Raw genomic sequence first — 25,412 nt, forward strand, 5'->3', positions numbered from 1 at the left:
TTCGCCATGCATAAACTAAACCGACAATTAGGATAAGCACGAAAATTAAAGCTTCTAAAAGACGGATACCCCTAATACATCAAAACTCATTGCCCATGGATAAAGAAAAACATTTTGCACACTTTAAAAGACATACAACACCTATGTCATAAATTCCAAGATATTTACAAATGGAAAAAAGGGCTTGGGATAGAAAAGAATACAAAATCAACCAAAAAAATTATATAACTAATTGATGTCCCAGGTCGAATACAACTAACATACACTCTGGGTCGACAACCCTATGTGATAGTAGAGCTTCTGTGCATCTCCCCACCTTGACCAGTACATGAACTAGAAAAGGAGAAAGGTGTAAGTATAAAAATATACTTAGTAACAACCCTACATGTAGGCCCTCATCGCTTGCTTCTTCAACTAGGTTTCCACCACTTTCCTTTGATCTATAGGAAGTTCGGGCTTATCCTTTACTGCGCTCTAGGCTACCTTGTAGGTCCTGAAGTTCTAATTGATTCCTAATTAATCATCTACCTTTGTTGTCCCTAGTGTCTCTTCAAGATTCGTTCCAAAAAACAAAAAAGTCGCTTTAGTCAAGTGGTTAAGGCGTGTGCCTACTAAGTACATAGGATTTTCCCGCGAGAGTTTGAATCTCTTCGGCGACGAAAAGTTCATTTTTTTGTACTAGCCAAAGGTCATCGTTAAAAGATATTGGAAAAGATAAATTTTAACACTTTAAAAGACATACAACACCTATGTCAGAAATTTCAAGTTCTTTACAAACCGAAAACAAAATCAACCCAAAAAATTATACAACTTATTGATGTCCCACGTCGAATTCAACTAACATACACTCCGATTCGACACCCCTCTATGATAGTAGAGCTCTCGAGCATCTCCCCACATTGACCAGTACCTGAACTAGAAAAGAAGAAAGGTGTAAGTATAAAAATATACTTAGTAACCATCCTACTTGTAAGCCGTCATCGCTTCCTTCTTCTACTAGGTTTCCACGACTTTCCTTTTGTTATCTTGGAAGTTCGGGCTTAGTCTTTATTGCGCTCTAAGCTACCGTTTAGGTCTAGAAGTTCTAATTGATTCCTCATTAATCATCTACCTTTGTTGTCCCTAGTTCTCTTCGAGGTTCATTCCTAAAATAAAAAAGTTGCTTTGGTTGAGTGGTTAAGGTGTTTGCTAGCTTAGTACATGGGTTCTCCCCGTGAGAGTTCAAATCTCTTGAGCAACGAAAAGTTCAATTTTTTGTACTGGGATACAAAAGAATTAAAAATCAACTCAAAAAATTATCCCAAGCATCTACTAGGTTTCCACTGCTTCCTTCTTCTACTAGGTTTCCACCGCTTCCTTCTTCTACTAGGTTTCCACCGCTTCCTTCTTCTACTAGGTTTCCACCGCTTCCTTCTTCTACTAGGTTTCCACCGCTTCCTTCTTCTACTAGGTTTCCACCGCTTCCTTCTTCTACTAGGTTTCCACCGCTTCCTTCTTCTACTAGGTTTCCACCGCTTCCTTCTTCTACTAGGTTTCCACCGCTTCCTTCTTCTACTAGGTTTCCACCGCTTCCTTCTTCTACTAGGTTTCCACCGCTTCCTTCTTCTACTAGGTTTCCACCGCTTCCTTCTTCTACTAGGTTTCCACCGCTTCCTTCTTCTACTAGGTTTCCACCGCTTCCTTCTTCTACTAGGTTTCCACCGCTTCCTTCTTCTACTAGGTTTCCACCGCTTCCTTCTTCTACTAGGTTTCCACCGCTTCCTTCTTCTACTAGGTTTCCACCGCTTCCTTCTTCTACTAGGTTTCCACCGCTTCCTTCTTCTACTAGGTTTCCACCGCTTCCTTCTTCTACTAGGTTTCCACCGCTTCCTTCTTCTACTAGGTTTCCACCGCTTCCTTCTTCTACTAGGTTTCCACGACTTCCTTCTTCTACTAGGTTTCCACGACTTTCCTTTGGTCTATGCGTGTAAGTAGGCCCTCATCGCTTCCTTCTTCTACTAGGTTTTCACGACTTTCCTTTGGTCTATGCGTGTAAGTAGGCCCTCATCGCTTCCTTCTTCTACTATGTTTTCACGACTTTCCTTTGGTCTATACGTGTAAGTAGGCCCTCATCGCTTCCTTCTTCTACTAGGTTTCCACGACTTTCCTTTGGTCTATAGAAAGTTTGGGCTTACCCCTTATTGCGCTCTAAGCTACCATGTAGGTCCCAAATTTCTAATTTATTCCTCATTAATCATTCACCTTTGTTGTCCCTAGTGTCTCTTCAAGATTCATTCCTTAAAAAACAAAAAGGTTGCTTTGGTTGAGTGGTTAATGCGTGTGCTTGCTAAGTAAATGAGATTTTTCGTGAGAGTTTGAATCTCTTAGGCGATGAAAAGTTCATTTTTTTGTAATTTTTTTTTACTAGGAACAAGCCACCCCTAAAAGATAATGTCCACTTTGGCCCGTTACCTTACGGTCTCATAGAGGTGTTCACACACTTATATATGGGATGTTTCGTTCCCCTCTCAAACCGATTTTGGATCTGGGATCGAATTGCGATGAAAAGATAAATTTTTTTACACTTAAAAAGACATAAAACACCTGTGTTAGAAATTTCAAGTTATTTACAAACGGGAAAAAGGGCTTGGGATATAAAAGAATTCAAAAATCAACCCAAAAAATTATACAACTAATATATGTCCTAGGTCGAATACAACTAACATACACTCCGGATCGACACCTCTTTGTGATTGTAGAGCTCCCCAGCATCTCCCCACCTTGACCAGTACCTGAACTAAAAAAATTTGAAAGGTGTAAATATAAAAATATACTTGGTAACCATCCTACTTGTAGGCCCTCATCGCTTCCTTCTTCTACTAGGTCTCCACAACTTTTCTTTGGTCTATAGGAAGTTTGGGATTACCCTTTACTGCGCTCTGAGCTACTGTGTAGGTCCCGAAGTTCTAATTGATTCCTCATTAATTATCTACCTTTGTTATCCCTAGTGCCTCTTTGATATTCATTCCTTAAAAAAAAAGTCACTTTGGTCGAGTGGTTAAGGCATGTGCCTGCTAAGTACATATGGATTCCCTCCGAGAGTTCAAAATTCTTAGGCGACATAACGTTCTATTTTTGTACTAGCCAAAGGCCACCGCTAAAAGATATTGTCCAATTTGGGGCTCGTTACCTCACGATCTCATAGAGGTATTCACACCTTTACATATTTGGAATGCTTCGTTCCCCTCTCAAACCTATGTTGGAGGTCTCATAGAGGTATTCACACCTTTATATATTTGGAATGCTTCGTTCCCCTCTCAAACTGATGTTGAATCTTGGATCCAACTGCAATGAAAAGATAAAATTTTCACACTTTAAAAGATATATAACACCTTTTTTCGAAATTTCAAGTTATTTACAAACACGAAAAAGGGCTTGGGATACAAAAGAATTCAAAATCATCCAAAAAAATTATACAACCAATAGATGTCCCATGTCGAATAAAACTAAAATACACTCCAGGTCGACACCTTGACCAGTACTTGAACTAAAAGAGGAGAAAGGTGGAAGTATAAAAATATACTTAGTAACCAACCTCCTTGTAGGCTCTCATCGCTTCTTTCTTCTACTAGGTTTCCACGACTTTCCTTTGGTCTATAGGAAGTTTGGGCTTACCCTTTATTGCGCCCTAAAGCTACCATGTAGGTCCCAAATTTCTAATTTATTCCTCATTAATCATTTACCTTTGTTGTCCCTAGTGTCTCTTCAAGATTCATTCCTTAAAAAAAAAAAGTTGCTATGGCGGAGTGGTTTACGCGTGTGCCTGTTAAGTACATGGGATTTCTCCGCGAGAGTTCGAATTTTTCAGGCGACGAAAAGTTCATTTTTTTGTACTAGCCACAGGCCACCGCTAAAAGATAATGTTAGCTTTGGCCCGTTACCTCACGATCTCGTAGTGGTATTCACACCCTTATATATGGAATGCTTCGTTCCCCTCTCAAATCGATCTTTGATCTGGGATCGAACTGCGATGAAAAGATAAATTTTTTTACACTTTAAACGACATAGAACACCTATGTCAGAAATTTCGAGTTATTTACAAACGGGAAAAAGGGTTTCGGATTCAAAAAAATTCAAAATCAACCAAAAAATTATACAACTAATAGATGTCCTAGGTCGAATACAACTAACATACACTCCGGGTCGACACCCCTTTGTGATACTAGATCTCCCCCAATATCTCCCCACCTTGACGAGTACCTAAACTAAAAAATTTGAAAGGGGTAAGTATAAAAATATACTTAGTAACCATCCTACTTGTAGGCCTTCATTGCTTCCTTCTTCTTCCACAACTTTTCTTTGGTCTATAGGAAGTTCGGGCGTACCCTTTACTGCGCTCTAAGCTACCGTATAGGTTCCGAAGTTCTAATTGATTCCTCATTAATCATCTACCTTTGTTATCCCTAGTGCCTCTTTGAGATTCATTCCTTAGAAAAAAAAGTTGCTTTGGCCTAGTGTTTAAGATGTGTGCTTGCGAAGTACGTGGGGTTTCCCTGCGAGATTTCGAATCTCTCAGGTGACGAAAAGTTCAATTTTTTGTACTAGCCAAAGGCCACCGCTAAAAGATATTGTCAACTTTGGGGCCCGTTACCCCACAGTCTCATAGAGGTATTCACACCCTTATATGTGGAATGCTTCGTTTCTTGAATCTGGGATCGAACTGTGATGAAAAGATAAAATTTTCACACTTTAAAAGACATATAACACCTTTGTCAGAAATTTCAAGTTGTTTACAAACGGAAAAAAGGCTTGGGATACAAAAGAATTCAAAATCAACCCAAAAAATTATACAACCAATAGATGAGTGATACAAAAGAATTCAAAATCAACCCAAAAAATTATACAACTAATAGATGTCCCAGGTCGAATACAACTAACATACAATTTGGGTCGACACCCCTCTGTGATAGTAGAGCTCCCGAGCATCTCCCCACCTTGACCAGTACGTGAACTAGAAAATGAGAAAGATGTAAGTATAAAAATATACTTAGTAACCAACCTACTTGTAGGCCCTCATCGCTTCCTTCTTCTACTAGGTTTCCACGACTTTCCTTTGGTCTATAGGAAGTTTGGTCTTACCCTTTACTGCGCAATAAGCTACCGTGTAGATCCCGAAGTTCTAATTGATTCCTCATTAATCATCTACCTTTGACAACTTATTCTAACCTAAGACTAGGAATTTAAATATGAGCCTGCCCTATGTACGGTCCACAGTCTCTCTTTGCTCAAATACACCTTGTTCATAGTCTACGGTTTCTCGTACATATTCGATAGCGCCTTCAACAGATCTGACGTTGTCTTCTCCTTGATGATGTTGAAAGTCACGTTTGTGGATAGCGTCAACCAGATCAACCCTAAGGCATGACGATCCTTGAGCTTCTACTACTCCGTGGTCATGGTGTTCGGCTTCACCCCCAACAGGGATTCATGAAGATCTTTCTGGTACAGATAACTTCAATCTGCATTTTCCAGAAATCGAAATCGGATCCATCGAACTTCTCAACTACAATCTTTGAACTTTCCATCTTCACAGATCGTGGTAAATTTTGCCTAGCTCTGATATGAGTTGTTAGGATCGCACAACGATGCCCACACTCGATCAAGATGAACACAAAGAAATAGGATATATATATACATGGTTTCAGTTTACTAAATATAGCTTTAATAGATTTAACTGCCTACAAAATATAATCGACCAAATATATCTTTACCAAATCTTTACGAAATATCTACCATATATATCTGTACCAAATCTTTACGAAATATCTATTTTATATATCTCTACCAGATCTTTTACTAGAAATAAGCATTAGGCCTCATATCCTAATAATCTCTCATTTGTAGACTCATCCAACCAACCAAGAATTTCATTCTAAATCTTCCTTGCACCATACAAATTGAGGCTTTGCCCAACCGTTCCAACATCAACACATTTTGTCAACATGTTTGCTGGATTCTTTGCACCCTTTATCTCTACCAAACACATCACCATCTTCCACTAACCTGCGAGTGAAATGGTATCGCCTTTTGTGTTTTGTCTTTGAATGATAGATCGGGTTCTTCACCAACTGTATGACACACTAACTATCTGTATAAAGAATCTTCTCGTGCTGCTTCTTGTCCAATTCTTCTAGATAGTCTGTCATCCATATCATCTCCTTTTCAGGTTCAGCTATTGCCACGTACTCAGCCTCAATAGTTGGAAGACCAATGCATTTTTGAAGCTTAGACATCCTATCATCCATGGCTTGCTCCCATTTGGTTGTATCCTCCAACTGTAGGGCCTCATCAAAGGGCTCTGGTTCCCCTTCATCAGTCAGCAACATATAGTGTAATGAAGGGACATACCTATCTAGTACTCTGATAGCTCTAGATGATCTTTTCAACACCTGCTCAGGTGTCACTTGCTCCGCCTTTGGTTCCTTAGCAACAGACTCAGGAGTTTCTTGAGTATTTGCTACAATATCACTAGGTGAATCTTTCAGCAACTCAACCTTAATCCCACTTGCTTTGTTGTCTTGAAACATTTCTTCTCTTTGTCCTTGTATATGACATTTTCATCAAAAGTCACGTCACAGTATCTCAGGACTTTTTGGTTCTTGTCATCCCAAAATAACATTTCACAGGCTGAGCGTCAAGCTTGTCACTCTTCTCTAGATCAACATGAACATACGCAGTACAACAAAAAGTTCTCAAGTGAGAGTACTTGAGTTCTTTTCTTGTCCATACTTCTTCTGGCAACTTGAACTCAAAGGGTATTGATGACCCTCTATTGGAAATCCATAATGTCTTTGGAAATCCATAATGAACATGAACATTTGCTTAGAACGTCTTTGGAAATCCATAATGAATCCTCATATACTCTTTTGCCACTCATTCAATGTTTTGTTCATTCTTTCAACAACATCATTTTGTCTTGGTTTACCAGGAATTGTCTTCATTAATCGAATTTCCTCAGCTGCACAACATAATTTGAATTCTAACTTGTCGTACTCAACTCCATTACTAGACCTCAGGCATTTGATCTTCAAGCCGGTCTGATTTTCAACTTCAACTTTCCACTTCACTTCTTGAAGGTGGCAAACACATCTGACTTGCGTTTCAAGAAACAAATCCACACATTCCTATTGAAATCATCGATGAATGTGACATAAAACTTTGATGCACCAAGTGATAGAACTGGAGATGGTCCGCAAACGTCTGTATGGACCATTTCCAACCGCACTTTCTTCAATTCTCTTGCAGTCTTTGTGAAGCTATCTCATTTCTGTTTGCTCATAATGCAGTTCTCACAAGGACGATTTCAGACCTTCCAAAACTTCTTTCGCAGCCAACATCTTTATTCCTTTGACGTTCATATGTCCAAGTTTATTGTGTCATAGACTTGAGTTTGAAGCACTCTCAGCAACAATAACCATGTTCATACACCCTGTAGTGGTGTATAAGGTTCCAGATTTTGTGCCACGCGCTACCACCATAACACCCTTCACAATCTTCCACGAACTCTTCCCAAACTCTGTTGCATAACCTGTGTTGTCCAACTAACCAATAGAGATCAGGTTCTTATTGAGACTAAGAATGTACCTGACATCCTTTAATGTCCAGTGATTTCCTGCCGAAGTTTTTATGAAGACATCCCCTTTTCCTTCAATCTCCAAATCTTGGTTGTTGGCAAGATACACCTTCTCGAAATTTTCAGACTTGAAATTTGGAAATAGCTCTTTATTTGGTGATGAATGAAAAGATGCACCTGAATCCAAAATTCTAGATTCAGTTAGACTGTCCACGCTGAGGATTAGGGAATCTCCAATGTCTTATGCTGAATCTATAGAATCATCATCATCTTCTAATTTGTGATTCTGCTTCGTTTTTGGTCTTGTACAACGGTCCAAAAGTGACATTTTTCTCCACAATTCCAACATGTTCTGTTTGATCTGTTTGGAAAATTTTCATGGTTTGATTTTTATCGATCTTTGTTTAAGCCCTTCAATTTACTTCTTCCCCTTTGGTCAACACTGAGAGCACCACTAGATGAATCCCTAATTTCTCGTTTGTGAATACTTTCGCTGAGAGCTACATCTTGGATTTCAGCGACTTTAGCTTCTCAATCTCTGAGAACTACTAATCGAAGCAACAACAGTATCCCACGACTCGGGTAAACATGACATCAAAATCAGTGCCTTAATTTCATCTTCAAAATTAATTTTCACTAAACTCGATTGACTTACAATCATATTGAATTCGTTTATATGATCAATAACAAATCCACCTTCAGACATTTGTAGATTGAACAATCTCTGCCGCAGTGGTCTTTGGTTGTTACAAAAAAAAAAAAAAAAAAACTTTTCATCAACTCTGGCGGGGAAACACCATGTAATAGCAAGCACACACTATAACCACTCAATCAAAGTGACTTTTTGGTTTTATGGATGAGTCTTGAAAATACATTAGGGACTACACACAAGGGTGTCAGCCCAAAATGTCTGTTAGTTGTATTGGACGTTTGACATCAATTAGTTCTATTCTTTTTGGGGTTCATTTTGAATTCCTTTGTATCCCATGCCCTTTTCTATTTGTAAATAACTTAGAATTTCGGACAAGTGTTGTATGTCTTTTCAAAATCCATCTTTTCATCGCGGTTTGATTTCTCGAAACCTTAAAAATTGGGTCGTGACAGATCTAATTCATGGATTATTCCCAGTATCTACATTATCCATTAACTCTGCTAGTTCTAATTCATGGATTCTCGATAGTGGAGCTGCGAATCATATAATATATAAAGCTTCTGTTATGAATGAACCAAATACTGCAATCATTTCTACAATAAACTTGCCTAATGAGTGAGAACACATGTGTCACTTACTGTCAATGTTTTCTTTAATCCTCTTTAATCCTGGCCTTAAATTAAACAATATTTTATGTGTGTCTTCATTCAATTTAAACATGTTGTCCATTAGCAAACTTACCAATAACTTAAAATGGTGTGTCACCTTCTATCTTGATTCTTGTGTTATGCAAGACTTGGTTACAGTGAAGATGATTGGCTCAGGTAAACAATTTGGAAATCTCTATCATATTTCTTCATCTTCAATCAAATCTTAAAGTCATCAAGGTATCTCAATCATCCGATTTTTGGCATCTACGTCTAGGTCATTCTACTTTTCTCGTTTTAAATTTCTAGCTGATCAATTTCATGTTAATAAAAGGCACATAAAAAATGAGGTTAGTGAAAGATAAAGAAAAGAAAAATCAGAAAAGAAAAGAAGAGAAAAGAAGGGAAAGGAAAAGAAAAGAAAGTAGAGAGAAGAGATAAAGTTCTAGAGAGACGGAAGTAACCATCGTTTCGGCCATGAGGAGTCCGATTCCGATTGAGCTTTCTTCTTCACAAAATCTCAAAGAGAAGTACCTTGAACCCTTGAATCACACAAAACCGTCAAGAAACGAGGAAGATCCGAAGGTAAGTTCTTGAATTTTTATTCTCGAATTTCCTTCAGATCCACAAGAAATATTAGGAGTTATGTTCTGAAATTTAAGTATGTTAATTTAGAGAGTATTGCGCCCATAATGAAAGAAGGAAATTATAGATTGAATTTAACTCATTCATGTGTGCTGATTTTCTTATGGTTAACTCAAAATAGTTCCAGCCTCATGTGAAACTTTTTATTTTATTTTATTTTATTTTATTTAAGGAAAATGAAAGAATAATGAACCAGCAATAATTGTACACTCCTAAAGTAAAATTCTCTTTCATAAAAAATATTTTCTTCTTTAAAAGAACAAAGAAGAAAATGAGAGAGAGGAGTAGCAAAGCCACTTTTCCATGAAAGAAAAATCCAGCAGCTTCTTCCCAAACATTCTCGAACTCTCATTGGGCTTATGAAATTTTTCAAAGACCCAAAGGTCACTATAGTCAATACTCCGATAAAGTCATATCGACGCAAGCTCATGAAATCAAATATTTAACACCCTTTGTAGCATTTGAAGAGGGAGGGTTCTCTCAGTCACCATGGACCCCAGTCCTAAGCATAAGGGATATGGGGAAGGTGACCGAGCCTGGGCAATTAGGAAACTAAACTATATAGGAAGGGATAGTAGTGGCTCGCTACTCGTTTTGCTTTAGCTATTAGCTCTTGCTTGTACTTCATAACATTTCAATATATCATTTATTATTTAATAATAGTTTTGATTATATTTATTTCCAATGTTAAGTTATCTACCGTAATAAAGGTTATTAGCATAAGCTTGAACAATATGTGAATGAAATATGAGATAATATTGTTCTAATATATCAATAACTTAAATAGTCTATAGTATATAGATATGATTGAGTGTCTTATCTTGATAATACTATTGATACTACCTAATTTGTAAAAATTACCAATAGTTTGATTCAAATTGTTCACGTAGAGACATGAGAGTGAAAGTATCGTATACAATAAGTTTGTATAAGACTTGATCACAAAAAAATTAATCCTTCCTTATAAATCATTTAATTAAAAAAAATTAATATTGCACAAAATAATTATATGCGACTCGATTTTAAAAACACCCAATTGGATGAAGTCCATTCAAGTAAAAACACTCAATTGGATGGGCTTTGATGATATTAGAGGAGATCGATGTGCGTCAAATGAGAAGTGATCCATAATCGATACAAATTTCTATTACATCACATAACGGGTTTGAAGTTCTAATGGACGTGATCAATGGAAACCACTTACCATAAATTCGTCCCAGTAAATATTGATACGTCTATTGTACAATTGCACTCTTGCAGCAACGTTATAGCAATTGTGTGACACTTGTTCTAATCCAATGAACAAGTCAACCGTGAGAATTTTGGACTTCGTGGATACATCGGTGTATGCTCGAGTTTCGAGTCACGTTTGAGAGATGTTCTCGAAAACATGAGCGAGGAAATACATTAAAATTTTTTTGAAAGAAAGCAATGTTATAAGCTAAAAGCAATTAGACAACAACAACAACTTTGATAGCATATAACCCGAGTAAGAATAAGTGACGATTAGTCATATCTCTCTATAGTACATTTTGGGGCATTTTAGCCCTGACAAGTGTAGAAATGATTTTTTTGAACAACATGAAGTGGTAAAGGTCTATCTAAGATGAAAGCATGTAAAAGGGGTTTGTAATGGGCATGCAACCATGGACAACACGTCCTGAACAAATATGACGCGGACATTCGACATGCAGCCATAAACAACACGCCTTGGACAAGCATGACCATGACACCTATATTGGATCAAAGTTTTCCAAATTTGTTCCCTCATGAGTTATTTCAAGAGTTTTTCAAATTTCATATGCCCAAGAACACATGGATACTCTATTAAATTCATCGTTAATTAGTGCACAATAAAGATAATTTATAGCACTACCATTAAAAGAACTTTTTTTTTCAGATCCTACTCATCAAATTCCCCCTCTATTTTAGGTATCTCAATATTATTAACAATTTTTTCACATCTTAATTCCTCCTCTATTGTAGGCACCATAAGGTTATTAACAATTTTTATTAGAAGATCATTTACTAATATTTAACCAGATAATGGATTGCAAATAAATTCTCATTCTAGCTTTATGTTAAGAATGAGAAAGCTCTAACTTGTTAAGAATGAGAAACATAAGTGGGATTGAAAGTCCTAACTGATTATGGCTATATAAAATATGTTCCAATACTCACCCTCAAGTTGGAGGGTGTAGGTCAATAGCACCCAACTTGTCTTTACTCCCCCATGTTAAGTGTCTCAAGTTGGAGAGTGTAGGTCAATAACACCCAACTTGTGTTTTAGATAATTAAATTGTTGTCTTCCCAATAGTGAAAATATGTGTCAAGTTAACTCTAAACAGTATTTTTGCTCAAACACATCGGCTTGCTTTTTAGACTTCCAATAAATAAATGAACTTCAGAGGAAGATACAAAAGTTGAAACATTGGTTTTCTTTTTTAGACTTCCAAAAAATAATTGAATTTTCGAAAACATTGGTTTGCTTTTTAGACTTCCAATAAATAATTGAACTTACCAATAAGATTTAAAACCGAAATGATTTGGACCCATTGGTTTGCTTTTTAGACTTTCAAGGACTTATTGATTTACCATAAGATGCAAAACCGAGATGATCTATACACATTGGTTTGCTTTTTAGACTTTCAATAAATTATTGAATTTCCAAAAAAAAAATACAAAACCTAGAAATAGACGGAGTTTGATTGGTTTGCTGTTTAGACTTTCAATAAATTATTGAATTCCCGAGAAAGATGCAAAATCCAAAATAGACTACTTTTTATGTATCTCAGAACTTGAAGAGCTGATTCTTGGTTTATACCTAAATGATTTACTCCACGATTGGTAATTTATCCCATTTAATTTGATTGGAACAAAGTGAATATCCTTGTTGAATAGAGCGAAAAAAAAAAAAGGATGTACTAAATAAAAATTCGAAGTTTTGAAGCTCGATTTGGCTGATACCGTCATAAAGGTAATTTTAACATTAAAGAACACAAACATCGATGCTCTGATTTCTTAAAAGAACTATCAGAGGATTACACGAACAAGGATATCTCATCACTTTGGCCAGTGTCTTACAACAACTTTTTTTGTTTTAGGAACAAATCTCGAAGAGGCACTACGGACAACAAAGGACCTACACAATTGTTTAGAGCACAGTAAAGGGTAAGCCCGAACTTTTTATAGACCAAAGGAAAGTCGAGGAAACCTAGTAGAAGAATGAAGCGACGACAGCCTACAAGTAGGTTGGTAAATAAGTAGATTTTTATACTTACACCTTTCTTCTTTCCTTGTTCAATTACTGGTCAAGGTGGGGTGATGCTCTGGAGCTCTACTATCACAAAACGGTGTCGACACGGTGTGTATGATAGATGTATTCGACCTGGGACAACAATTAGTCGTTTAATTTTTTAGGTTGATTTTGAATTCTTTTTGTATCCCATGCCCTTTTTCCGTTTGTAAAGAACTTGAAATTTATGACGAAGGTGTTGTATGTCTTTTAAAGTGTGCAAAATTTATCTTTTTGTCGCAATTCGATATCTTGAAACCTCTAAAAATTAAAATTGGGTCATGACACATTCAACATGGGTTGGAGAGGGGAACGAAGCATTCCTTATAATAAGGACCTGAATAGAGGTAACGGGCCAACGAGGACAATGTCTTTTAGCGGTGGCCTTTGGCTAGTACAAAAAAAAAAAAATTTACGTCGCCTGAGAGATTCGAACTCTCGCGGGGAAACCCCATGTACTTAGCAGGCACACGCCTTAACCACTCGGCCAAAGCAAATTTTTTATTTGAGGAACAAATCTCGAAGAGGCACTACAGACAACAAAGGTAGATGTTTATTGAGGAATCAGTTAGAACTTTGAGACCTACACAATTGTTAGAGCACAGTAAAGGGTAAGCCCGAACTTCTTATAGACCAAAGGAAAGTCGTGGAAACCCAGTAGAAGAATGAAGCGACGACAGCCTACAAGAAGGTTGGTTACTAAGTAGATTTTTATACTTACACCATTCTCCTTTCCAGGTTCAGTTACTGGTCAAGGTGGGGTGATGCTCTGGAGCTCTACTATCACAAAACGGTGTCGACACGGTGTGTATGTTAGATGTATTCGACCTGGGACATCAATTAGTCGTTTAATTTTTTAGGTTGATTTTGAATTCTTTTTGTATCCCATGCCCTTTTTCCATTTGTAAAGAACTTGAAATATATGACGAAGGTGTTGTATGTCTTTTAAAGTGTGCAAAATTTATCTTTTTGTCGCAGTTCGATATCTCGAAACCTCTAAAAATTAAAATTGGGTCATGACACATCGAACATGGGTTGGAGAGGGGAACGAAGCATTCCTTATAATAAGGGCCTGAATACCTGGTGAGGTAATGGGCCAACGAGGACAATGTCTTTTAGCGGTTGCCTTTGGCTAGTACAGAAAAATAAATGAACTTTACGTCGCATGACAGTTTCTAACTCTCGCGGGGAAATCCCATGTACTTAGCAGGCACACGCCTTAACCACTCGGCCAAAGCGACTTTTTTATTTTAGGAACAAATCTCGAAGAGGCACTACGGACAACAAAGGTAGATGTTTAATGAGGAATCAGTTAGAACTTCGAGACCTACACAATTGTTAGAGCACAGTAAAGGGTAAGCCCGAACTTCTTATAGACCAAAGGAAAGTCGTGGAAACCCAGTAGAAGAATGAAGCGACGACAGCCTACAAGAAGGTTGGTTACTAAGTACATTTTTATACTTACACCTTTCTCCTTTCCTTGTTCAGTTACTGGTCAAGGTGGGGTGATGCTCTGGAGCTCTACTATCACAAAACGGTGTCGACACGGTGTGTATGTTAGATTTATTCGACCTGGGACATCAATTAGTCGTTTAATTTTTTAGGTTGATTTTGAATTCTTTTTGTATCCCATGCCCTTTTTCCGTTTGTAAAGAACTTGAAATTTATGACAAAGGTGTTGTATGTCTTTTAAAGTGTGCAAAATTTATCTTTTTGTCGCAGTTCGATATCTCGAAACCTCTAAAAATTAAAATTGGGTCATGACACATCCAACATGGGTTGGAGAGGAGAACGAAGCATTTCTTATAATAAGGGCCTGAATACCTGGTGAGGTAACGGGCCAACGAGGGCAATGTCTTTTAGCGGTGGCCTTTGGCTAGTACAAAAAAAAAATATGAACCTTACGTCGCCTGAGAGATTCGAACTCTCACGGGGAAACCCCATGTACTTAGCAGGCACACGCCTTAACCACTCGGCCAAAGCGACTTTTTTATATTAGGAACAAATCTCGAAGAGGCACTACGGACAACAAAGGCAGATGTTTAATGAGGAATCAGTTAGAACTTCGAGACCTACACAATTGTTAGAGCACAGTAAAGGGTAAGCCCGAACTTCTTATAAACAGAAGGAAAGTCGTGGAAACCCAGTAGAAGAATGAAGCGACGGCAGCCTACAAGTAGGTTGGTTACTATTCTACCATTAGACCACTGGTGCTTCTAACTTTAGGCATATCCATAACGTACTCGTATTTTGGTCATGCAGTTCTTCCGAAGCCCTTAACTTTTCGTTCACCTCTCAGTTTAAAAATAAAAAAGAAAAAAGAAAAGCACGATATTACTACTCGTGTCATCTATAAATTTAATCAAATTATGCACTAATATCATCATAGCTAATCTTCAGGATGCACCAGCCAAACCAAAGTTTTCAAATTATGCACTAATATCATCATAGCTAATCTTCAGGATGCACCAGCCGAGAATCGATCTCGGGTCTGTACCGTGGGAGGGTACTATTCTACCACTAGACCACTGGTGCTTCTAAATTTAGTCATATCCATAACTTACTCGTGTTTTAGTCATGCAGTTCGTCCGAAGCCCTTAACTTTTCGTTCACCTCTCGATTTAAAAAAATAAAAACAAAAAATCTCGATAGTGCTACTCGTGTCATGTATAAATTTAACTAATATTGTGGCAAACACTAGTTTTCAAATTATGCACTAATATCATCATAGCTAATGTTCGGGTTGCACCTGCCGAGAATCGAACTCGGGGTCTATACCGTGGTAGGGTACTATTCTACCACTATACCACTGGTGCTTCTAAATTTAGTCATATCCATAACTTCCTCGTATTTTGGTCATGCAGTTCTTTCGAAGCCCTTAACTTTTCGTTCACCTCTCGATTTTAAACAAAAAACAGAAAATCTCGATAGTGCTACTCGTGTCTTCTATAAATTTAACTGATATTGTGGCAAAACCCTAGTTTTCAAATTATGCACTAATATCATCAGAGCTAATCTTCGGGGATGCACTAGTGGAAATTGGACTCGGGTCTGTACCGTGGTAGGGTACTATTCTACCATTAGACCACTGGTGCTTCTAACTTTAGGCATATCCATAACGTACTCGTATTTTGGTCATGCAGTTTTTCCGAAGCCCTTAACTTTTCGTTCACCTCTCAGTTTAAAAATAAAAAAGAAAAAAGAAAAGCACGATAAATTTTTTAACTGATATTGTGGCAAACCGAAGTTTTCAAATTATGCACTAATATAGAACTCAGGTCTGTACTGTGGCAGGGTACTATTCTACCACTATACCACTTATGCTTCTAAATTTAGTCAAATCCATAACTTACTCGTATTTTGGTCATGCAGTTCTTCCGAAGCCCTTAACTTTTCGTTCACCACTCGATTTAAAAAAATAAAAACAGAAAATCTCGATAGTGTTACTCGTGTCATCTATAAATTTAACTGATATTGTGGCAAACCCTAGTTTTCAAATTATGCACTAATATCATCATATCTAATCTTCGGGGATGCACTAGTCGAGAATTGGACTCGGGTCTGTACCGTTGTAGGGTACTATTCTACCACTAGACCACTTGTGCTTCTAAATTTAGTCATATCCATAACTTACTCGTATTTTGGTCATCAGTTCTTTGGAAGCCCTTAACTTTTCGTTCACCTCTCGATTTAAAAAAATGAAAACAGAAAATCTCGATAGTGCTACTCGTGTCATCTATAAATTTAACTGATATTTGGCAAACCCTAGTTTTCAAATTATGCGCACTAATATAATAATAGCTAATCTTTGGGATGCACCAGCCGAGAATCGAACTCGGGTCTATACCATGGCAGGGTACTATTCAACCACTAGAACACTGGTGCTTCTTAATTTAGTCATATCCATAAGTTACTCGTATTTTGGTCATGTAGTTCTTCTGAAGTCCTTAACTTTTTGTTCACCTCTCGATTTAAAAAAATAAAAACAGAAAATCTCGATAGTGCTACACGTGTCATCTATAAATTTAACTGATATTGTGGCGCACTAATATCTATCATCATAGCTAATCTTTGGAATGCACCAGCCGAGAATCGAACTCGGGTTTGTACCGTGGCAGGGTACTATTCTACCACTAGACCACTAGTGCTTCTAACTTTAGGCATATCCATAACGTACTCGTATTTCGGTCATGCAGTTCTTCCGAAGCCCTTAACTTTTCGTTCACCTCTCGATTTAAAACCAAAAACAGAAAATCTCGATAGTGCTACTCGTGTCTTCTATAAATTTAACTGATATTGTGGCGAACCCTAGTTTACAAATTGTGCACTAATATCATCAGAGCTAATCTTCGGGGATGCACTAGTCGAGAATTGGACTCGGGTCTGTACCGTGGTAGGGTACTATTCTACCATTAGACAACTGGTGCTTCTAACTTTAGGCATATCCATAACGTACTCGTATTTTGGTCATGCAGTTCTTCCGAAGCCCTTAACTTTGCGTTCACCTCCCAGTTTAAAAATAAAAAATAAAAAAGAAAAGCACGATAGTGCCTCGTGTCATCTATAAATTTAATGCACTAATATCATCTTAGCTAATCTTCGGGATGCACCAGCCAAGAATCGAACTCGGGTCTGTACCGTGGCAGGGTACTATTCATCCACTAGACCACTGGTACTTCTAAATTTAGCCATATCCATAACTTACTCGTAATTTGGTCATGCAGTTCTTTCGAAGCCCTTAACTTTTCTTTCCCCTCTCAGTTTAAAAATAAAAAAAAACAGAAAATCTCGATAGTGCTACTCGTGTCATCTATAAATTTAACTGATATTGTGGCAAACCCTAGTTTTCAAATTATGCACTAATATCATCATAGCTAATCTTCCTTCAGGATGCACCAGCCGATAATCGAACTCGAGTTTGTACCGTGGCAGGGTACTATTACTATTCCTAGACTACTAGTGCTTCTAAATTTAGTCATATCCATAACTTACTCGTATTTTGGTCATGCGGTTCTTCCGAAGCCCTTAACTTTTCGTTCACCTCTCGATTTAAAAAAATAAAAACAGAAAATCTCGATAGTGCTACACGTGTCATCTATAAATTTAACTGATATTGTGGCGCACTAATATCTATCATCATAGCTAATCTTTGGAATGCACCAGCCAAGAATCGAACTCGAGTCTGTACCGTGGCAGGGTACTATTCTACCACTAGACCACTAGTGCTTCTAACTTTAGGCATATCCATAACGTACTCGTATTTCGGTCATGCAGTTCTTCCGAAGCCCTTAACTTTTCGTTCACCCCTCGATTTAAAACCAAAAACAGAAAATCTCGATAGTGCTACTCGTGTCTTCTATAAATTTAACTGATATTGTGGCAAACCCTAGTTTTCAAATTGTGCACTAATATCATCAGAGCTAATCTTCGGGGATGCACTAGTCGAGAATTGGACTCGGGTCTGTACCGTGGTAGGGTACTATTCTACCATTAGCCAACTGGTGCTTCTAACTTTAGGCATATCCATAACGTACTCGTATTTTGGTCATGCAGTTCTTCCGAAGCCCTTAACTTTTCGTACACCTCCCAGTTTAAAAATAAAAAATAAAAAAGAAAAGCACGATAGTGCCTCGTGTTATCTATAAATTTAATGCACTAATATCATCTTAGCTAATCTTCGGGATGCACCAACCGAGAATCGAACTCGGGTCTGTACCGTGGCAGGGTACTATTCTTCCACTAGACCACTAGTGCTTCTAAATTTAGTCATATCCATAACTTACTCGTAATTTGGTCATGCAGTTCTTCCGAAGCCCTTAACTTTTCGTTCCCCTCTCAGTTTAAAAATAAAAAAAACAGAAAATCTCGATAGTGCTACTCGTGTCATCTATAAATTTAACTGATATTGTGGCAAACCCTAGTTTTCAAATTATGCACTAATATCATCATAGCTAATCTTCCTTCGGGATGCACCAGCCGAGAATCGAAAATGGGTCGTACCGTGGCAGGGTACTATTCTACCACTAGACCACTGTTGCTTCTAAATTTAGTCATATCCATAACGTATTCGTATTTTGGTCATGCAGTTCTTCCAAAGCCCTTAACTTTTCGTTCACAACACAGTTTAAAAAACTTCGGGGATGCACTAGTCGAGAATTGAACTTGTGTACCGTGGCAGGGTACTATTCTACCACTAAACCACTAGTGCTTCTAAATTTTGTCATATCCATAACTTACTCGTATTTTGGTCATGCAGTTCTTCCGAAGCCCTTAACTTTTCGTTCACCTCTCGATTTAAAAAAATGACGTGTCATCTATAAATTTAACTGATATTGTGGCAAACCCTCAGTTTCAAATTATGCGCACCAATATCATCATAGCTAATCTTCGGGATGCACCAGCCGAGAATCGAACTCAGGTCTGTACCGTGGCAGGGTACTATTCTACCACTAGACCACTGGTGCTTCTAAATTTAGTCATATCCATAACGTACTCGTATTTTGGTCATGCAGTTCTTCCGAAGCCCTTAACTTTTCGTTTCACCTCTTAGTTTAAAAAAAAAAAAAAAAAAAAGCTCGATAGTGCTACTCGTGTCTTCTATAAATTTAACTGATATTGTGGCAAACCCCCTAGTTTTCATATTATGCACTAATATCATCATAGCTAATCTTCGGGATGACCAGCCGCGAATCAAACTCGGGTTAGTACCGTGGCCGAGTACTATTCTACCACTAGACCACTGGTGCTTCTAACTTTAGTCATATCCATAACGTACTCGTATTTTGGTCATGCAGTTCTTCAAAGCCCTTAACTTTTCGTTCACCTATCAATTAAAACAAAAAAAAAAAAAAAAACAGAAAAGCTCGATAGTGATACTCCGTGTCATCTATAAATTTAACTGATATTATCGCAAACCCAACTTTTCAAATTATGCATTATTATCATCATAGCTAATCTTCGAGATGCACCAACCGAGAATCAAACTCGGGTCTGTACGTTAGCAGGGTACTATTCTACCACTAGAAAACCGGTGCTTCTAAATTTAGTCATATCCTTAACGTACTCGTATTTTGGTCATGCAGTTCTTCCGAAGCCCTTAACTTTTCGTTCACCTCTCGATTTAAAAAAAAAATGGAAAATCTCGATAGAGCTACTCGTGTCATCTATAAATTTAACTAATATTGTGGCAAACCCAAGTTTTCAAATTAGGAACTTATATCATCATAGCCAATCTTTGGGATGCACCAGCCGAGAATTGAACTCGGGTATGTACCGTGGTAGGGTACTATTCTACTATTAAACCGCTGGTGCTTCTAACTTTAGGCATATCCATAACGTACTCGTATTTTGGTCATGCAGTTCTTCCGAAGCCCTTAACTTTTCATTTACCTCTCACTTTAAAAATAAAAAATAAAAAAGAAAATCTCGATAGAGCTACTCGTGTTTAACTGATATTGTAGCAAACCCAAGTTTTCAAATTATGCACTAATATCATCATACCCAATCTTCAGGATGCACCAGCCGAGAATTGAACTCGGGTGTATACAGTGGTAAGGTACTATTCTACCATTAGACCACGGTGCTTCTAACTTTAGGCATATCCATAACGTACTCTATTTTTGTCATGCAGTTCTTCCGAAGCCCTTAACTTTTCGTTCATCTCTAGTATAAAAAAAAAAAAAAAAAAAAAAAAAGAGAAAATCTCGATAGAGCTACTCGTGTCATCTATAAATTCAATTAATATTGTTGCAAACCAAAGTTTTCAAATTATGCACTAATATCAACATAGCTAATCTTTGGGATGCACCAGTCGAGAATTGAACTCAGGTCTGTACCATGGCCGGGTACTATTCTACCACTAGACCACTGGTGCTTCTAACTTAAGATATCCATAACGTACTCGTAATTTTTTCATGCAGTTATTCCGAAGCCATTAACTTTTCGTTGGCAGGGTACTATTCTACCCTTAGAGCTTCTAAATTTAGTCATATCCATTCGTTCAACTCTCGATTTAAAAAAATGAAAACAGAAAATCTCGATAGTGCTACACGTGTCATCTATAAATTTAACTGATATTGTGTCATCTATAAATTTAACTGATATTGTGGCAAACCCTAGTTTCAAATTATGCGCACTAATATCATCTTAGCTAATCTTCGGGATGCACCAGCCGAGAATCGAACTCGGGTCTATACCGTGGCAGGGTACTATTCTACCACTAGACCACTGGTGCTTCTATATTAGTCATATCCATAACTTACTCATATTTTGGTCATGCAGTTCTTCCGAAGCCCTTAACTTTTCGTTCACCTCTCGATTTAAAAAAATGACGTGTCATCTATAAATTTAACTGATATTGTGGCAAACCCTAACCCTAAGTTTCAAATTATGCACACTAATATCATCATAGCTAATCTTCGGGATGCACCAGCCGAGAATCGAACTTAAGTCTGTACCGTGGCAGGGTACTATTCTACCACTAGACCACTTGTGCTTCCAAATTTAGTCATATCCATAACTTACTCGTATTTTGGTCATGCAGTTCTTCCGAAGCCCTTAACTTTTCGTTCACCTCTCGATTTAAAAAAATGAGAACAGAAAATCTCGATAGTGCTACACGTGTCATCTATAAATTTAACTGATATTGTGGCAAACCCTAAGTTTCAAATTAAGCGCACTAATATCATCATAGCTAATCTTCGGGATGCACCAGCCAAGAATCAAACTCGGGTCTGTACCGTGGCAGGGTACTATTCTACCACTAAACCACTAGTGCTTCTAACTTTAGGCATATCCATAACGTACTCGTATTTCGGTCATGCAGTTCTTCCGAAGCCCTTAACTTTTCGTTCACCTCTCCGTTTAATAAAAAAAAAAATAATAAAAAAAGCAGATAGTGCTACTCATGTCATCTATAAATTTAACTGATATTGTGGTAAATCCAAGTTTTCAATTTATGCACTAATATCATCATAGCTAATCTTCGGGATGCACCAGCCGAGAATCAAACTCGGGTCAGTACCGTGGGAGGTACTATTCTACCACTAGACCACTGGTGCTTCTAAATTTAGTCATATCCATAACATACTCTTATTTTGGTCATGTCGTTCTTCCGAAGCCCTTAACTCTCGGGTCAGTACCGTGGCAGGTACTATTCTACCACTAGACCACTAGTGCTTCTAACTTTAGGCATATGCATAACGTACTCGTATTTCGGTCATGCAGTTCTTCCGAAGCCCTTAACTTTTCGTTCACCTCTCAGTTTTAAAAAATAAAAAAAAAACAGAAAATCTCGATAGTGCTACTCGTGTCATCTATAAATTTAACTGATATTGTGGCAAACCCAAAATTTTAAATTATGCACAAATATCATCATAGCTAATCTTCGCGATGTTCCAGCCGAGAATCGAACTCGGGTCTGTACCGTGGCAAGGAACTATTCTACCTTTAGACCATTGGTTCTTCTAAATTTAGTCATATCCATAACGTACTCGTATTTTGGTCATGCAGTTCTTCTGAAGCCATTAACTTTTCGTTTCACCTCTCGATTTAAAAATACAAAAAGAAAAGCACGATAGTGCTACTCGTGTCATCTATAAATTTAAATAATATTGTGACAAACCCCAAGTTTTCAAATTATGCACTAATATCATCATAGCTAATCTTCGGGGATGCACCAGCCGAGAATCGAACTCGGGTTAGTACCGTGGCAGGGTACTATTTGTTAGGTTATGGAGCCTGATGCTTATTTATAGCCTGGTCAACGGTTATATCCGGTAAAGCTATATTTGGTAAAGCTATATCCGGTAAAGCTATATATGGTATATAGCTATATGTAGTAGATGGTGAAGTCGGGTAAAGCTATATATAGTAAATAGCTATATATAGTAGATGGTTAAATCTGGTAAAACTATATATAGTAAACTGAACTATATATATATCTAGTCCAGTAGAGCTCTACAATGTACTTTCTATTTTCGGTACTCTTTCTTGTTGTACATACCTGAAGTCATCAATAAAAAAATCATTTTAGCCAGAGTTCTCCTTGCAATTTTCTCTATCCCATTCTTTGTGTTCATCTAGATCGAGCGTGTGCGTTGTTGTGCGATCCTAACAACTGGTATCAGAGCCAGGTTACGATCCTGGGACCTGTGGGTTATGGGCCCACCAACCTCAGGAGTTTGTTGAGTATCTGCTACAAGATCACTTGGTGATTTTCTCCGCAACTCAACCTCAACTCCCACTTGCTTTGTTGTCTTGGAACCTTGCTCCACATCTAGTTCCTCAGCCGTAGTCTCAGGAGTTTCTTGAGTATCTGCTACAACATCACTAGGTGAATTTTCCTGCAACTCAAGCTCAACTCCCACTTGTTTCGTGGTCTTGGAACCTTGCTCCACATCTGGTTCCATTTCCAACCGCACTTTCTTCAATTCTCTGGCGGTCCTTGTGAAGCTAACTCATTTCTGCTTGCTCATAACGACGTTCTGACAATGACCCACATCAACAGATTTCAGACCTTCTAAAACTCCTTTCGCAGCCAGCCTCTTCATTCCTTTCGCGCTCATAGGTTCAAGTCTATTGTGCCATAGACTTGAATTTGAAGCACTCTCAGCAACAGCAGCTATGTTCATACACCCTGCAGTGGTGTATAGGGTTCCAGATTTTGAGCCGCGTGCTACCACCGTAGCACCCTTCATAATCTTCCACGAACCCTTCCCTAACTTTGTTGCATAACCTGTGCTATCCAACTGACCAATAGAGATCAGGTTCCTTTTGAGACCAGGAATATATCTGACATCTTTTAATGTCCACTGATTTCCTGCTGGAGTTTTTATGAAGACATCTCATTTTCCTTTAATCTCCAAATCTTTGTTGTCGGCAAGATACACCTTCTCGAAATTTCCAGACTTGAAATTCTGGAACAACTCTTTATTTGGAGACAAATGAAAAGATGCATCTGAATCCAAAATCCAAGATTCAATCGAATTGTCCGTGCTGAGGATTAGAGCATCCCCAATGTCTTCTGCTGAATTTATAGAATCAACATCATCTCCAAATTTGTGATTCTGCTTCCTCTTTGATCGTGTACAACCTGTCCGAAAGTGAAATTTTTCTCCACAATTCCAACACGTTACGTTTGGTCTATTTGGAGATTTTTCTCGGTTCTTTGATTTTGATCGCCCTTTGTTTGGGCCCTTCGGTTTACTTCTTCCCATTCGATCAACACTGAGAGCATTGCCTGATGAATCTCCAGTTTCTCGTTTGCGAATACTTTTGCTGAGAACTACATCTCAAATTTCATCAAACTTTAGTTTATCAGATCCTCGGGAACTGCTGATTGCGGCAACAACAGTATCACATGACTCGGGTAAGGATGACATCAAAATCAACGCTTTAATTTCATCTTCGAAATTAATTTCCACCGAACTCAGTTGACTTATGATCATATTGAATTCATTTATATGATCAGCAACACGTCCACCTTTAGACATCTGTAGATTGAACAATCTACGCATCAAATACACCTTGTTCATAGCCGACATTTTTTCGTACATATTCAACAGCGCCTTCATCAGATCTGACGTTGTCTTCTCCTTGATAATGTTGAACGTCACGTTTCTGGATAGTGTCAACTGGATCATCCCTAAGGCTTGTCGATCCTTGAGCTTCCACTGTTTCGTGGTCATGGTATCGGCTTCACCCTCAACAGAGGTTCGTGAAGATCTTTCTGGTACAGATAATCTTCAATCTGCATCTTCCAGAAACCGAAATCGGATCCATCGAACTTCTCAATTCCAATCTTTGAACTTTTCATCTTCACAGATCGTGGTGAATTTCGCCTAGCTCTGATACCAGTTGTTAGGATACAACCAAGTGGGAGCAAGCCATGGATGATGAGACGTCTAGGCTTCAAAAATGCGTTGTACTGAGATTGAGAACATGGCAATAGTTGAAGCTGGAAAGAAGACGATATGGATGACTGACTATCTGGAAGAATGGGCAAGAAATAGCACGAAGATATTCTTTACAGAGATAGTCAGAGTGTCAAACAGTTGGCGAAGGAACCCGATCTATCATTTCAAGAGAAAACACAGAAGACGATACCATTTCACTTGCAGGTTAGTGGAAGATGGTGATGTGTTTGGAGAAGATAGAGGGTGCGAAGAATCCAGCAAACATGTTGACAAAATGTGTTGATGTTGGAATATTGAGGTTGTGCAAAGCCTCAATTTATATGGTGCCATGAAGACCATGAAGATGCTCATGGTCGTTTGAGAATGAAATTCTTGGTTGACTAGATCAGTCTCCAAGTGGGAGAACTGTTAGGTTATGGAGCCTGATGCTTATTTATAGCTTGGTCAACTGTTATATCCGGTAAAGCTATATTTGGTAAAGCTATATCCGGTAAAGCTATATATGGTAAATAGCTATATATAGTAGATGGTTAAATCGAGTAAACCTATATATAGTAAATAACTATATATAGTAGATGGTTAAATCTAGTAAAGCTATATATAGTAAACTGAACTATATATATATATACCGTCAAGTAGAGCTTTG

At 37.9% G+C, this 25,412-nt stretch overlaps 4 non-coding genes across 4 annotated transcripts; all 4 read right to left on the reverse strand.

The window, feature by feature from the left end:
* Nucleotides 1-13,266: 13,266 nt before the first annotated feature.
* Nucleotides 13,267-13,348, reverse strand: TRNAS-GCU (transfer RNA serine (anticodon GCU)). Its single transcript has one exon. It is a non-coding gene; the product is annotated as a tRNA-Ser (tRNA).
* A 1,407-nt stretch (nt 13,349-14,755) lies between these two features.
* Nucleotides 14,756-14,837, reverse strand: TRNAS-GCU (transfer RNA serine (anticodon GCU)). Its single transcript has one exon. It is a non-coding gene; the product is annotated as a tRNA-Ser (tRNA).
* A 478-nt stretch (nt 14,838-15,315) lies between these two features.
* On the reverse strand, nt 15,316-15,386 carry TRNAG-CCC (transfer RNA glycine (anticodon CCC)). Its single transcript has one exon. It is a non-coding gene; the product is annotated as a tRNA-Gly (tRNA).
* A 5,627-nt stretch (nt 15,387-21,013) lies between these two features.
* Nucleotides 21,014-21,084, reverse strand: TRNAG-GCC (transfer RNA glycine (anticodon GCC)). Its single transcript has one exon. It is a non-coding gene; the product is annotated as a tRNA-Gly (tRNA).
* Nucleotides 21,085-25,412: the final 4,328 nt, after the last annotated feature.

The sequence above is a fragment of the Cucurbita pepo genome, chromosome 16, assembly GCF_057944985.1.
Source record: "Cucurbita pepo subsp. pepo isolate OVF chromosome 16, ASM5794498v1, whole genome shotgun sequence".
In the NCBI taxonomy this organism is placed as follows: domain Eukaryota; kingdom Viridiplantae; phylum Streptophyta; class Magnoliopsida; order Cucurbitales; family Cucurbitaceae; genus Cucurbita; species Cucurbita pepo.